This window comes from Pyrgilauda ruficollis, unplaced genomic scaffold, assembly GCF_017590135.1.
Source record: "Pyrgilauda ruficollis isolate IOZ18807 unplaced genomic scaffold, ASM1759013v1 scaffold12, whole genome shotgun sequence".
Lineage (NCBI taxonomy): Eukaryota > Metazoa > Chordata > Aves > Passeriformes > Passeridae > Pyrgilauda > Pyrgilauda ruficollis.
In genome coordinates this window covers 9,823,912-9,838,583 of record NW_024510321.1, presented here as the reverse complement: position 1 = coordinate 9,838,583, position 14,672 = coordinate 9,823,912, and the positions used below count along the sequence as shown (strand labels likewise).

The following is a 14,672-nucleotide window of genomic DNA, read 5'->3' as shown; positions in this document are numbered from 1 at the left end:
GATCCTAACAGGGCCACAGAAGCAATAACCAGAGAGAAAAACAAACTCTTATGAATTCCAGGAATTAATAGAGAAAATGTGTTATACTGAAATTATATAATAAGCTAATGTAGAAAAAGTATGCTCTTGCTAATACTGTCCACTTCCCCAAGGGTCTCACTGTACAATGGTGTTTCACTCTATTCACTGCATAACAGTGGTGGGAGCTGCTCCTCAGAGGCCAGTTCTGGGACCAGTGGTGTTTAAGGTCTCTCTTGGTGACAGGGACAGGGGGGTCAGTGCCCTCTCAGCAGGTTTGACACACTGGAGGGAAGGGATGCCATCCAGAGGGACCTGGACAGGCTGGAGAGGTGAGCCCATGGGAACTTCCTGAAGTTCACCATGGTCCTGTGTAAGGCCGTGCATGTGGGTCAGGGCCATCCCAAGGACAAGCACAGGCTGAGGGATGAATGGCTTGAGAGCAGCCCAGAGATGAAGGACTTGGGGGTGTTGTTGGATGAGAAGCTTAAAATGACCCAGCAACGTGCAGTAGCAAAAACACAGCCCAAAGCAGGATCCAGGAATACTAACAGAGAGCTGGGATGCAGCTGTGCTGCACTGTTAAATCTGAAAGCTCAAAAACATTCTTCAGCCTTCCCATCTCACATGCAGAGTTCATGAAATTTATTGACAAACTAAAGCTCAGGATACTGAACTGACTTTTAAAGACATCAAATCATCCCTTTCCTCAGTTCTTAATATGATTGTGATCTGAGGTTGTGCATGCCTGGAAAAGGTTAAAATCTTGTTCAATATCATCTAACCAATGAGCCACAAGTCCAGCACCTACCAGAACCTCTGGATGTCAATTGCAAACATGAATCACTTGCCAGTACAAATAGGATTTCAACTATCCTTTAATCCTTGTCCTCAAGAAAAAAATAAAAATCATATGCTTGCAGTTTGTCATGAATTCTAAACTCACCACTACAGATTATAAACATTTACTCAATACTATAAAATTCTACCATTTATGCAACAGGCTTTTCTGCTCCAGTTCCTCTTCTGAGCTGTCTATTATCATGCCACAATTTAAACATACTTCCTGTTAGCCACAAAATGGGAAAGAGCAATCACTGTACACCGTTCTTAACAGTAATGTGTTTCCATCTCTGAAGAGTGAGAAGCTGCCGAGCCAGCACTACAATGGTCATAAACATGCTTTGTGAATAAGTTCAATAAATTCAATGCACTCCTTGTTAAAATTATTGCAGCAGAGATATTCTACTAACAGAAGTGAAGGCAGACAATACTTCTGCCTATTTATGAAAGCATTTGCAGCTTTGATTTGAGAAATGTGACATATTATAGACAAAAGAGGAAAGCAAACCTTATTTGAAAAATCTAAGCAAAAAAAAGTATGAGCAAGGAAAGTTAAAAAAAAACCAAACAGGCCTTTAAAAATATTTGGGGGTTCCCAGAAAGACATTTCCTGAGTTCTTTATGACTACCTGAACTCATAAACAATAAGGATAGGAAGCATGACATCCAAGGACACGTGGCAGGTACAGGCAAAATGCCAGCGATGATGGAGAACAGTCACCCTGACGACAAGAGCAGCCTTGTTGAAGAGAAGATGCCAGACAATGGAATATCCACTCCCAGGGGAGAGTCTGAAAGACTGAGGTGTGTTGGAGGTGAGTAAGTGCCAGCTCAGATCTGCCTCCAGCTCCGTTATCTGAAACTCACGCAAGGACAGTCGCGGCTGTCCTTTAAACAACGGCGCTGCAAACTGCACTAAACTTCCCCTGCTTCCTGCTGGGTGCCGCGCAGCTGCTGGGCAATCACCGCTGGCCCTCGCTGCTTGGTAGAGCTTGAAAGTGAGAACTGAGATAACAGCTCTAGCTGAGTGGTTATTTCAAAAGGCAAAAAGCCTATTTAAAGGCTGAAATATGTCTGCTATGTGTCCTAAAAATTGAATGCATATTTATTTGTTTCAAATATTGCTTAGTGACTAAAGAACTTGTGGTGCCATCCGAATACTGGTTTCTATGCTATAGAAACATAATATTTTGCTCCTAAGAAGCTAAACATATCTTAATATTAAAAGTGTCCCATAGTAGAGGATTTTCATGATGACACAAGGGTGACACATGCAATCACAAGAGTCCAGCATGGTAAATACTTTTGCTGCTCAGAGCTGCAACATGTGAGATGAGTGGACGGGGCATGTCCACATATAGAGCCTAAACCCCTAAACAGACAATCATTGATAAAATTACACTGAAGAAACAAACAGAAATTAAATTCATGGACAACAGATCTACAAACAGATTTTTTTTAAGGCACAAGTGTAGTATCTAACATCACTAGTCCAGCAGTACTGAATGCTAAGGGAGTACAAAAGGAATGGACTGCAGGAAGCACACAGCCTCACAAACTCTCCCTCTCTTAAAATATTGCCACTGGGCTTTTGTCCTTGTTATTTTAAAGGGAGAGTGTGAATCTAGTCCTTCATTATCACAAGTTCTGAGGTTGAATTCCTGGCATTTCTGCACAAAATTTATCATGATTGAACAAGAGAATACTGAAACTGATACAGCACTCACTTGATCCAGCAGGGCTGACTTCTTTTACTGTTAATAATGAGATTTTCATTCCACTACCCCTACTACAAGAATTGCCAGTCCAAACAAAATACATAAAACATCCTAGCTTCCAATCAGAACCTTTGCATAACTACTTTCTATGCAACTCTTCTTTTGCCTGTCATGTTTATTAATGTTCTTCCTCTCTGATATTTCTTCTTCATTCAGAGGACAAAATCTCTCTTTGCCTAAATGAACATAATTTTGTATTTCTCTCTCTCTCAACAAAAGTTCTCTAGGCTACGTCACCCTTCTCTGCTATTTGCTCATGCAGTGTATTTCCCGTTAGATATGGGGCTCCAGACATGATGCAGCTTAGGATTTTCCACATTAGCATCTAACTCTGGAAATGCCTTTTGCACCCCACGACTTCATTTACCTTCCTGCCACCAGATGAAATTCTTCCTGATCTCACGATCAGGTGATCTCCTGATCAGAGATTAAATGGCCTACTCGTTCTTCTGTCAAGACAAACTGATGATTTCCTACAGTGCAAAATAAATCCTTGGGTTTGGTACATAAGTGCGTGACACTGAATTTAAACTGGTTTTCCCTTTCAGCTGGTATTACCCCAGTCCTCAAGGCCATTTCTTTTCCTGTGGGGCTACAGTACAATCCATCTCTGTATTGACAAAATCTCCCTGGTTTGTGCCACAAGTATATTTCATCACTACATTCTTACTTCTCCTGCCTGCCAAGATATGGAATGGAAATATTAATAATAATTCTACATGCAATATCAGTTCAAATTCTTTCATGAAGTCCAGGAAAATTAGATCTGTCAGAGTTCCCTTGAGAAAAATCTATAGATTTTCTCTTGATAAGAGAAAATCTATTCTTTTATTAGTGAAATGTCTAATTAATGATATATATTAGCCTAATGAAATCTAAATTAGACACCAGAGAAATCTCTTGGGAAGACAGCAGAAGGACCATAATTCTGTATTTTTAACCTGATTGAGGTAATATTAAAACATGAAAAGAAACCAAATGATCTCCTGTAATACTAAAACCAACATCCTACAGATACATTAAATAAATCCTAAATTTTATTTGTCAGTCTTCTTAAAATTCATTATACTGGTCTAAAACTTCAAATTTTCTTATATCACAGGTGTGTCAGTGTCAGGTTTGGGCAGTTATTGACCAGGTCACTTTGGGATTTCTTCAAATGTAAAAATCCAGTGATGACCTATTATTTTCATGTTAGAATTCAGATTGTCACCTATTCGCTTGTCTCCAGGAAAATGGTCTTAGAATTAAAAATAAAGGTTAAATTTTTTAGCAGTTGTGTGAGTGTCAGATGCAATCAGGCACATGAAGAACTTTTGAGGGGCTAGGGAAAAAGGGAATTTTACAAGTAATCAAATATATTGGGAGTTGCCATTATATTGAATTTTCAAAGAACAGTCATTTGACAAAGAGATTGTTGCTCTAGAGATTTTGTGTAAGTCATCTGTACTATTGCAATTGTACTGAAATAAAAGTATATCCACTGAGATTATGATGGATAAAAGAATTACACATGTTGTGTATTTATCTGTCTCTGTCCTACTTCAGCCTCCTGGTATGAAAATGAATGTTCCACATGCCATTTCAAGACTGAAGCATGGATGATGGATACATGGATGTGTCTCAAGACTGAAAAAAAAAAAAAATCAACATGGAAACACTGTCGGAAGCAACAGAATGGATTGGAAAGAACTGTTTTGGGTTACAGTCTGAGATGGGAGGTTTGTGTTTTGAGTCACTGCTGGACCCCAGGATGCACCTTGCAGGTTAAATAACAGTCCTGGCAAACACCTCTTTCTTTGGCCAGACAAGCACAACCACTTATTCCGGCTGGAGAGGCTGTGGCAGGTGTCTTGCCCTTTGGCTATGTGCAGATTAAGTTCCAGGTGGATGCTGGGCCCTCTACCTGAAGCTACCCCCATGGTTATTCAGCTCTAAGAGCTACTGCTGAATGCTGCTCTCTGACAAAGCAGGACTGCATGAAACCAGCTGAGTTCAGTGCTTGCAGGAGCTATTTACCTGTGGATGATATTCACAGTACTGTATTTCAATGGCAGAGGAAGTAGCGAATAAAAAATCATGTTTACTCACTGTGTAGAATTATTCTTATAAGTCACAGAAGTGCTCATACTAGTACCCTTTTTTAAACACTTTCCATAACATACTTTCAATAAGAAGTACTTCCCGAGACTGTGTTTAGAGTCCACATTCATTAACCTTCCAAGCATGCCACAAGGCTCATCTTTTCATCCCACAGGGATTTGGGAAGATAGAAAGTTACTGGATTAAAAGGAATTTTACTTGAGCAAGCAGTGTTTCTATTTCAGAAAAACCTCCAGGAGACCTTATTCACATTTAATTGCATTTTTTTTAATTTTTGATTTTTGTGTCATTTTAATTTGTGAGCACCATCTATAGCATTGTCTGATACTTTACAAAAGTGCCAAGACACAACATGCTCTGAGTTACAGTTCTTGGAGGTAGGGAATTGATGGTATTTTAATTATCTGTACACATGCACCATTGTGTGCTGGTGTCTTTAAACATTCAGATAAGAAGTTTTTACTCACCTTTGAAGAAGGAGAATGCCCAACATTTTTGTGTTTCACTGCCCTCACTGCTCTCCACAACACTCTGACTAGTTATTCTTTTTCCTTCTACAACTTCTCCCCTGTGATCATATTGACGAATATTCCCTTTCAAATTATAAGACAACCTCCCTAAAAGAAACATGGCCTTTTCAACAGTTGCTGCCCATATCACTAAAAAATAACACTATGTACATCAGCCAAAAGCTAGAGAGCAATTCCGTAGTGCTTTGGGCCCAGCAACAGCACAAAGGAGCAAAGGATAGAAACCCCCAAAGCTCTTACTTCAGAGGCCTTTCCCACCCTGCAACAACCACGAAGCAAAAGCCATCTGTTCATCTGGACACAGATACTGCTTGTCAGTGAGCAGGAAACATTTCCACTGAGAATCTCACAGCAGTGGAATTCTCCCTGTGTAGACAAACTTTTGGTGTTTCAGATCTCCTGCTCTGCAAATTAGGAACAGTGTAGCTCCCTTTTACCCTGCTTTGTCTGTTATCTTTTTTCCAAAAACAGGCAAGGGATTGGCTGTGTGGATGTATTCACAGCTTGGCTAGCACCATGAGGCCTCCAAGACAGATCATGAGTCCAGCAGTTCCCATCAAAAGCCAAGCATTCAAATGCAGCAACAAGAGCATCACTGACTCAGGCAGTGGCAGGGCCAGCCCCTTCCTCCTCCTCCTTTCCATTCCCACTGCTACGTGACTCAGCTCAGCTGGGACCCCTTGAAAGACGGGAAACTGCCATGTTGCATCCTGCCCCCAGATGACATCCCTGAGATCAGCTATTGATGATACTGGGAAAAATGCAGTTGTAATTAATATGTTGTATGTTGAAATCGTTAGTGGCAGAAATAGACTCTATAAAGGCACCAATCAGTCCTAATTAAAATCATGTTTAACTAATCCTTTTGGGATGAGGACTGTCACTTAGTGTTTGTTCTTTCCACATGTAGCCCAATGGCATTCAGCACTGATGATGCATTTAGGTGTTATCACAATATAGGCAATGAAGAATAATAACTACAGAAGTATAATTTTCATGTTTTTTTCCTAGCATGACTGCTTCTGTAGGCATAGTGTAGAGCAAAACCACCACAGCATCTTATACCAATTTGCTTGACTATTGCATAGTTTGGGTTACCACTGAGTAAATGTTTAGCAACTCACATGTGCAGGATGGTGTCTTAATAATTTTCATGTGTGTAACGTTTTGATCAAATTATTTCCACATTCATTTTCATGGATTAGTTTCCAAGTGGACAAGACCCAAAAAATCAGAAAAACTCTTCAGGGTTTTACTGTATTGAAGACATTCATAATGACGATATTTAAAAAGAATGAGAAAGCACTTCTTACTTTTATTAAAATTAGAACATTTACATTCAAATTTACAAAACATACACACATTTACGTCAAGGGTACCATCAGCATTCTATAAACAAAAGTGTGATTGCCTATTAAATCAGATGATACCAAAAAGATCTCCTGGTCAAAAATTTTCTCCTTCCAGTTAAAACAAGAAGACAATCTATTTGCTTTGAATACAACTTTTGATTTCTATCATGCCTCTGAAATTCATGATTTCCAAATGAATGTCAAATGAGGTTTTAAAAAAATCCCCACTTAAATAAATTCCCTAAACTACAAGAGAATGGAAAAAATGGAGAAAAAAAGATTTTTGGTTTCTCTTGTGCTTACTAACTTCATTGTCCCTTGAAAAAAGCAAGTTGCCTTGAGCATTTAAACTCCAAAAAGGGCTCATTTAAAACAAAACATTTTAATTTGACAAAAATCTTCTAGGACATCTCCTAAAAAAAGTTCACATATTTTTAAGGGAGAAAGATTAGATGCAAATAACAGGTAAAGAAGACAGAGAACACTGACATGTAAATAAAAAATAATCATAGATTATTTCTGCACCAGGTGAAGATCACAGAGCACACACCACCAAAGAAGACAGGCAAGCTTAGCTGGGGAAGTCTTGAAGGAAGCTGCCTATCTCTTGGGGAAAGGAAAAAAGTATTCAGGAGGAAAAAGCTTTAAAAGGCTGTGAAATTGCCAGCAGGATACACAATGATCACCACAGATAAGAACTAACCAGCTTGCAAATGTATGGGTATAAGGTTAACACTTTGGTTGTTATTCAAAAGCAAATGAAAGATGAGTTTATGATATCAAGCCTGGATTAGGACTCAGAAGAGCTGAGTTAATTTTTTGGCTCTGCCATAATCTCTCTTCTGGGCCAGAGCTTACATTTGGCATAGAATGAAGGAAGGAAGTAGTATCCTTTCTGTATAGTTAGGGAACTGAGACCCAGAGATAATACCAGCCAAGAATTCACAATGCTTTACTGGCATTTACATTTCCCATAAATTTATGTGTAGAGAAAAATGACTGAGAGTTGAGAGGTACCTTTATGGGTCTGATCCTTCAGTTATGTGTGTGTTTCTGCTTATTTGTTACGGAATTCAGATAAAAAATCCTTTCTCCCACACTTTGAACAAAGGGTGGGGTTTTTTGTTGCTTAGGTTTTTTGTTTGGGTTTTGGTTGGTTGGTTGGTTGGTGTTTTTTGTTTTGGTTTTTGGGGGCAGTGTCTTTTTTTTTTTTTTTTTTAATTCACAATGCTTTACTGGCATTTACATTTCCCATAAATTTATGTGTAGAGAAAAATGACTGAGAGTTGAGAGGTACCTTTATGGGTCTGATCCTTCAGTTATGTGTGTGTTTCTGCTTATTTGTTACGGAATTCAGATAAAAAATCCTTTCTCCCACACTTTGAACAAAGGGTGGGGTTTTTTGTTGCTTAGGTTTTTTGTTTGGGTTTTGTTTGTTTGGTTGGTTGGTGTTTTTTGTTTCTTTTTTTTTTCTAACCAGGCTGTAATACAAAAATTCAGGAAAAATACTTTTTACACAGTCATTCAAATTTTTCTTATGACTTCAGAGTTTCATAATGAGGACCCAAGAAGCCTCCATGAATGCAAAAGTAACTAGCTATTATGTGTGTTTATATGTTATATATGCCCATTCATCTCAGATACGTACAGAGTAAGTATTTTTCATTTTATTTTCGCTGTCATCCTAGTGCACAATAGCAGTAATGACAGCAGTGTGAGTGTATTGACAGGGGCTTACACAGCAAACAGCAATTTCCCTGAATTCCTACATGCCAGGCTGAGCTCTGGCACTGACTGGGACTAAACCCTCTGCACTTCAGTGGAAACTCAGGGTTACTTCATCATAGTCACTTTGCTTTTCACTTCCTTTTCCCTGTTGATGTCCCAAAGCTACCAGAGTTACTCTGATGTGAATGAGATCTGAATCCTGACCATTGGCAACAGTTACAGAAAACAGGAAACGGGGTATTTCAAATAACAATAGGTGGGAACAGTGAGTAAAGGTTCACTATGTGGTAACGGTGCTGACTCTTTAATGACTGTGTTTATTTCCTTGTGTCCCAAAGAAGGCCACAGTTCATTTTGCTCTCAAATATGTATGTATGGACATGTGCATATCAGATCCTGTATCTAATTTTGCAGTTAATGGTGAGGGGGGTGAATCAGCACTGACTCCCACTTCTCATAAGGAGCAACACAATGAGATTGCTCTCCTGTGCCATGAAAAATCAAGTTGTCAGGGGCAGAAGGTTCATCCCATACCCTGTTAAGAGAAAAGCTCCCTATTGATACAGCAATAGACATTTTTTATTCCCTCCCATTCACCACAGAAAGGAGTATTGTGACACAGAGAAACTCTTAACACCATTTACACAACTTACAACCCATACAATGCCCTTCACGTGAAGTCAGAGCAGAGACGTAACAAGCTGGAAAAGCTATCCTGGCCATGTACTTCATTCCAAGCAAAGGTCTGCCGTTCTTGGCTGAGGCTTCCACACAACTCCTTGTCTAGTCTTGCCATGACTAATTCCCAGAAAAGGCAGTTTCACAACCACCCCAGCCAGCCAGCCCTGCGTCTAATTGGCATCACTGCTTAGAAATACTTCCTTGCATTCTCCTATGAAAGTTTGCAGCTACAGTCTAATTCTATGTACTTTTACTAAGCCTTACAAGCAGCTAGTGAGACAGCCCAGCTATTTTTAACAATCATTAGTCCTCCAGTCTCTCGCTTCACAAAATGACTGGTTCTTATTGGGTTCCTTTTCTCATAGCTTCCAAAATTGTTCTGAATTAAGTTTCCCAGCTTAATGCTCTGTTAAATAATGCTCACTAATTAGCAGCAGCAAAAACTAAAAACCAGTCATATGAAAATGAAAAAATGCCCAGTGACACAGGTGTTTTATTTTTTTTCTTAGCTCAAGCTGCTTTTTTAATCATTAATAATAGCAAATTCATAGTAAACTTCCTAAAAGCAACCAAGGAACTTGTCAGACAAGCCCCAATTTTTCCAATTTGCTACTTATGAGGCTGTTCACCCTAAACTCCATTTTTTGTAAGGATGCTTTGCAAAGAATGTGTGCTTTTCTTTGTACAGATTACTCATACTTACAAAGAAAGGTCTGGAAGGCTACCTTACCTTTTTTTTTTTTTTTTTTTAAATAATAGAAGATTTTTTACTTCATGGAAGATTTTGTGCACTGCTCAAAAAGCAGTCATCCTAAAGTTCAGATCTCACAAATGTGAAAATAGTAAACTTTTTGTAAGTTAAATTTTTATTTATCCTGTACAGAATGAGTGTTTTTAAATACTTTAGAAAACCATACATGATATTTTTTATATTAAAACCCATGAAACTCCCATTCAATTAGGACTTATAACTCCTATTACTAATACTCTTGTGTACTATTAAGCACGCTGCTAAACTGAGCCTCTTGTGGAAACAAGGTCTAATTCTGTCCTAATACAGTCACAGAAGAAAGAGCTGAAAAGTGAATGGATGTTTTGTTCATAAACACATCCAGCAGCTAAGCATCAGGGAGGAAAAAAAGACGTATTTAAAACATAAAGACAACATGGGTACATGAGAAAACAGATTTAATAACCTGTTTGCAACTAGGTCACTACAGGATCGTCACTCGTAACTACAGCAGCGAGAGACAGAATCACCTTTCCAGTGCCAGTTATGGAAATGGAAAATGTAATTGCCTTCAAGGTGAGGCAATTAAGGACACTTAAGGAAGACATTCTTCAATACATCTGCCTGGAAAAGGATTGTCTGTTGACACCTTTTACTCTCATGCTGTTTCTAGGTGCTCATGGGACTCACAGACCAGTGCACTACCTTCTCATTGACTGTTTAGGCACCTCTAGGAGAACCAAAGTGAAAACAGGAGTTTAAAAGCATGTACTACAAGGCTCTGTAGCAGGTAAACTGTAGAAATTACATAGCTGTGGGTTCTGTCTGAAGAGAAAGAAAAAAAAACCAAAAACCAACAAATCAGAATGACAAAAACCACACAACACACCGCCTCTGACTCAGCTGGGGGTCATTGATTCATGCTTTGTTCACATTAGCTAATGACAACCATTTCTTCCTCTCCATTCTGGTTAATTTTTTACCAGTAATTGTAGGAAAACATATCACCTCTTCTGTTTTCTGTCTACTAAACAAGTTCACATCACATTTACCTAAATTCTTCCTTACCGTATTTTTATTATTACATCTTTTAAATTAATTTACCTTTTTCTAGTTTTAGTCTAGTTTACGGTCTGAAATGTAAGACTTTAACTGTGCCAGAGTGACAGATCAGGAATCACCCCACTTGCTTGCCTACTCATTACAGTTCTATTTATACATCCTCAAAGAGCATTTACTTTATCTGTGGTAGAATCACATTGCATACTAGTTTTCGATTTAGCAACTTGCCACCTTGGAAGCAGATAGTTTCAAGTGGTGTTCTCTGCTATCTGACAATGCTTTCATGCAATTGACACCCTCTCTCTCTTTTTATCCCAAATAAAGTCCATTCATCCTAATCAAACCAAAAGCTATTGATTCCTGCCCATTTCATCTACCCTCCCTACATCTGGCTCTACATGAAGCATTTTCAGGAAGTTTTGTCCTCCTCTTACTCTCAGCACTGAATACAATGCAGACCAACTTGATGTGTCCTCTAAAAATTGCATGAATATTCTAAGAACAGAACAGGTGCTCCCCCTGCCTCATGTGGAGCTCAGCCCACCTGGAAAACACCGTCTGTCACCTGCTACTTAGGAGAGCAGATTTTCCAGGAACAGTCTATCATTCCTGACAAAAGTGGTTACTACGGAGAAGTGGTGGGGTATGTAATGTGGCAATACAGCTTTTCAGACAGAACCTTACTAAAATTAATGAAGCAAAAGGGTGGAAAAAAAAAAAAAAAAGCACACAGGGCTTTTTTTCCTGCACATATTTGTAAAATAGCAGGCTTAAAGTGGTAAATTGGCTGATTCTAAATTGTGGACAGTCCTAATAAAAAGCCATTGTAAAACTTCCCAGGCAAAGCTCTGACATTTGGAGATATCCTATTTAATTTATAACAAATTTTGCTACTTTTTAAAGTGGTATTGATCATACACAGCTAAAAACACAGGGAACATTTACAGAATTGGAAGTATGTGACTACCTCTATGTAATCAAGGGCATCCACCATGAATTAAGTGCATGGCAGTGACAAGAAAATTATCCAAGGCACTTGGTAATTGTGTTCCTTCCTAACTCACTAGCAGTGAGTACACACAGTCAGTACACACACTTCACATACATAAATGAAGAGGCCTCTGCTCTAAATCAGGGTCTTTGTCCTTCGTTGGCACATCTAAATAAAGTTGTGTAGTCCCAGAGGACTGACTGATTTTGCTCTGGATTTTTAAAGTTAGAACATGTTTTCTTTTAAGGTTTTCAAGGTAAATTCCATCCTGGCTCATGACTAAAAAAATCCCAGTAGTATAAAATGGATATTTGAAACTTAACTGCTTTGTATAGCTTGAAGTCATTAGGGACTAAATTATATCTTCAAGAATCTTTACTAGCTCATTCTTTCATTTTCTTTCATTTTGGGGCCTATTAAAATTTGTCCTAATGTTTATTATCCTCCATAGACTACAATAAATTCCCTTCAACTCACACACCATCCCTTCGTTCCACATGGCTGCTGTTAGTGCCAGTAGTTTCCCTTCAGCTTGTGTTCCACGGAACTGTCTCCTAAACCACAGCATGTTTTTGACTCACCATTTCATTTTAATTCCTTATTAAACACATACTGGGTAAAAACACTTTGTTCTCTTCACTCTGTTTTCTTACCCATTCTTTCTTATCTGGGTTTGGCCTTTAGTTCTATTGATGATTTTTGATACCTGAAATTAAACTTTCTCAGTATAATCACAATCTAGAATTCATCCAGAGACACATATGTCAATTTTCTTTTGTCCATTGGCAATTGTCTAATGAAAGCCAGCATTTAATCAGAATATAACTTAAAACAGTTTTTACTACACAATAGTCACATCTGTGCCATAGTTTTCTTTGATTCGGTTTATTTTTTCCTACAGGATTCTTCATCCCACTCAACCAATCACAGACTGAGAGCAGTGCAGAAAACCTTACTTGTTAAAGAGGTATTTCATTTAAGGGCTTTTTCATTTCCATCAATTTACATCTGCTGTTTCCAGTTGTCCTTCACTGGGAAATACTGCCCATACAAAATAAGATCATTATGCCTCAACCTCCACGTGGGCAGAGCCAACCTCATCCAGCCTCTGACAAGCCCAGATTTCTCTGACATGACACACAGCTAAAAAGGGGGCAAGTGTAAAATAGAGCAGATAGTTGCATTTACTGTCACTATGTTTGAAAATAAAATTTTGTCTAAACAGGGAGCTGGTCAGTTAAAAAAACACTAATGATTCCCAGAGTTATGTTACCAGGTTATATTTGACTGGAGCCCACACCGCATTTCAGGCCAAAAAATATTTTACCCCACAGAACTAAAAGTAGGCTCAAGTAAGGTGTATAATTCGTCTACTTAAGAGGGCCTTTCTTTTTTTTTTCCTTCTGCACTTTTCTTCAGAAAAAGGATCTCATTTTGGCCACATGCAGACACAAAACTACCTGCACTATCTGTTGCCTGCAAGGCAATTTTGGATATATATTTACGTGTTTGGCCACGTGAAACCAAGCAAAAAATTACTGATTCAACCAAGCGTGCATAATTATCTGGATTTAGATGTTTTGTGTTTTCAGCATGGCCTTGTTTTGCTAAACATAAAATAATGTTCTAATTGACCTTATACTTTTTTTTTTTCATAGACACAGGAAAACCAACCATGAACACCAGCTGTTTGTTTAAGGAATCACCATATTAATAGTTTATGAGGGGCCCAGGGATGGAAAGTCAGACTGACATTTTCACACCTGCAGTCACTAGCTCACAAAAGAAATATACATTAAACACTCCAGCTATCATTTGTAGGCAACCAGCAACAGATACAGAGAAAAGTGGAGAAATGGAAAGAATAAGGCTGAGATTATAGTGGAAACATCAGCAGAAAATTAAAAGTCTTTAAAACAAAAAACGAAAAACACATTAGGACTGTTTGTTCCATGTACTGGACACTCCTTTGGAAAGCTAATGACCACAGTTTCTTAAATTATATTAAGACATTCATATCATTGACAAGTCTAGTCTTAAAAAAGCTGACACTCCATGAACACAAATAACTATCTGTGCTGAGGTGGAATTGGGAGAAGCAGTGTGGGATGGTGCTGGCCAGGAGCATCCGCTGCGTCATTCATCCCTGCAAAGCTCTCTCTCCGTGCGAAGCTCCAGGCCCACCACCCAGGTCTGCTTCGGGACCCATCTCCCTGCCCAAGGTGTGCTTGATGCCTCCCCAGCTGTCCCTCGGGGGACAAAGGACGGACAGAAACATCCAAACCCTCCTGCTCGCTGGAAAACACAGCACACGGGGCCTGCAGAGCCTGTGGGTGTTGCAGCGGGGCCTCGGGGGGAAGGTGCCGGGGGGGGTCACGATTATGCCGGTCAGACGGGACACCTCTGAGAGACCCGAGCGGGGGTCACGGTTAGCTTGGCACGGGCCCGGGGGGTCACGGTTGCCCTGGTGAGTCGGGACATGACGGGACGGCCCTGCACGGGCCCGGGGGGTCACGGTCACCCCCGGACAGACGGGACACCCCTGCTCATGCCGAGGGGTGTCACAGTCGCCCCCGGACAGACAGACACGACGGGGCACCCCTGCTCAGGCCCGCGGGTACCACGGTCACCCTCGGACAGACGGGACAGCCCTGCCCATGCCCGGGGGGGGTCACGGTTGCCCCCGGACAGACGGACACGACGGGACGCCCCTGCTCAGGCCCGGCACAGCCCCGGCCCGGCTCCGCAGCGCCCCCCGCGGCCGCCGCCGGCAGCGCCGCGCTCGCCGCTCCCCTCCCCCGCGCGGCCGCTCCGCGCGCACACACCGCCCCTTCGGAAAAAAAAAAACCTCAGCCC

At 40.1% G+C, this 14,672-nt stretch overlaps 1 long non-coding RNA gene across 1 annotated transcript; it reads left to right on the top strand.

Moving 5' to 3' along the window:
* The first annotated feature begins 1,552 nt into the window (after positions 1 to 1,552).
* Positions 1,553 to 4,725, top strand: LOC121365348. Its single transcript, XR_005956997.1, has 2 exons — positions 1,553 to 1,676; positions 4,188 to 4,725. It is a non-coding gene; the product is annotated as an uncharacterized LOC121365348 (long non-coding RNA).
* Positions 4,726 to 14,672: the final 9,947 nt, after the last annotated feature.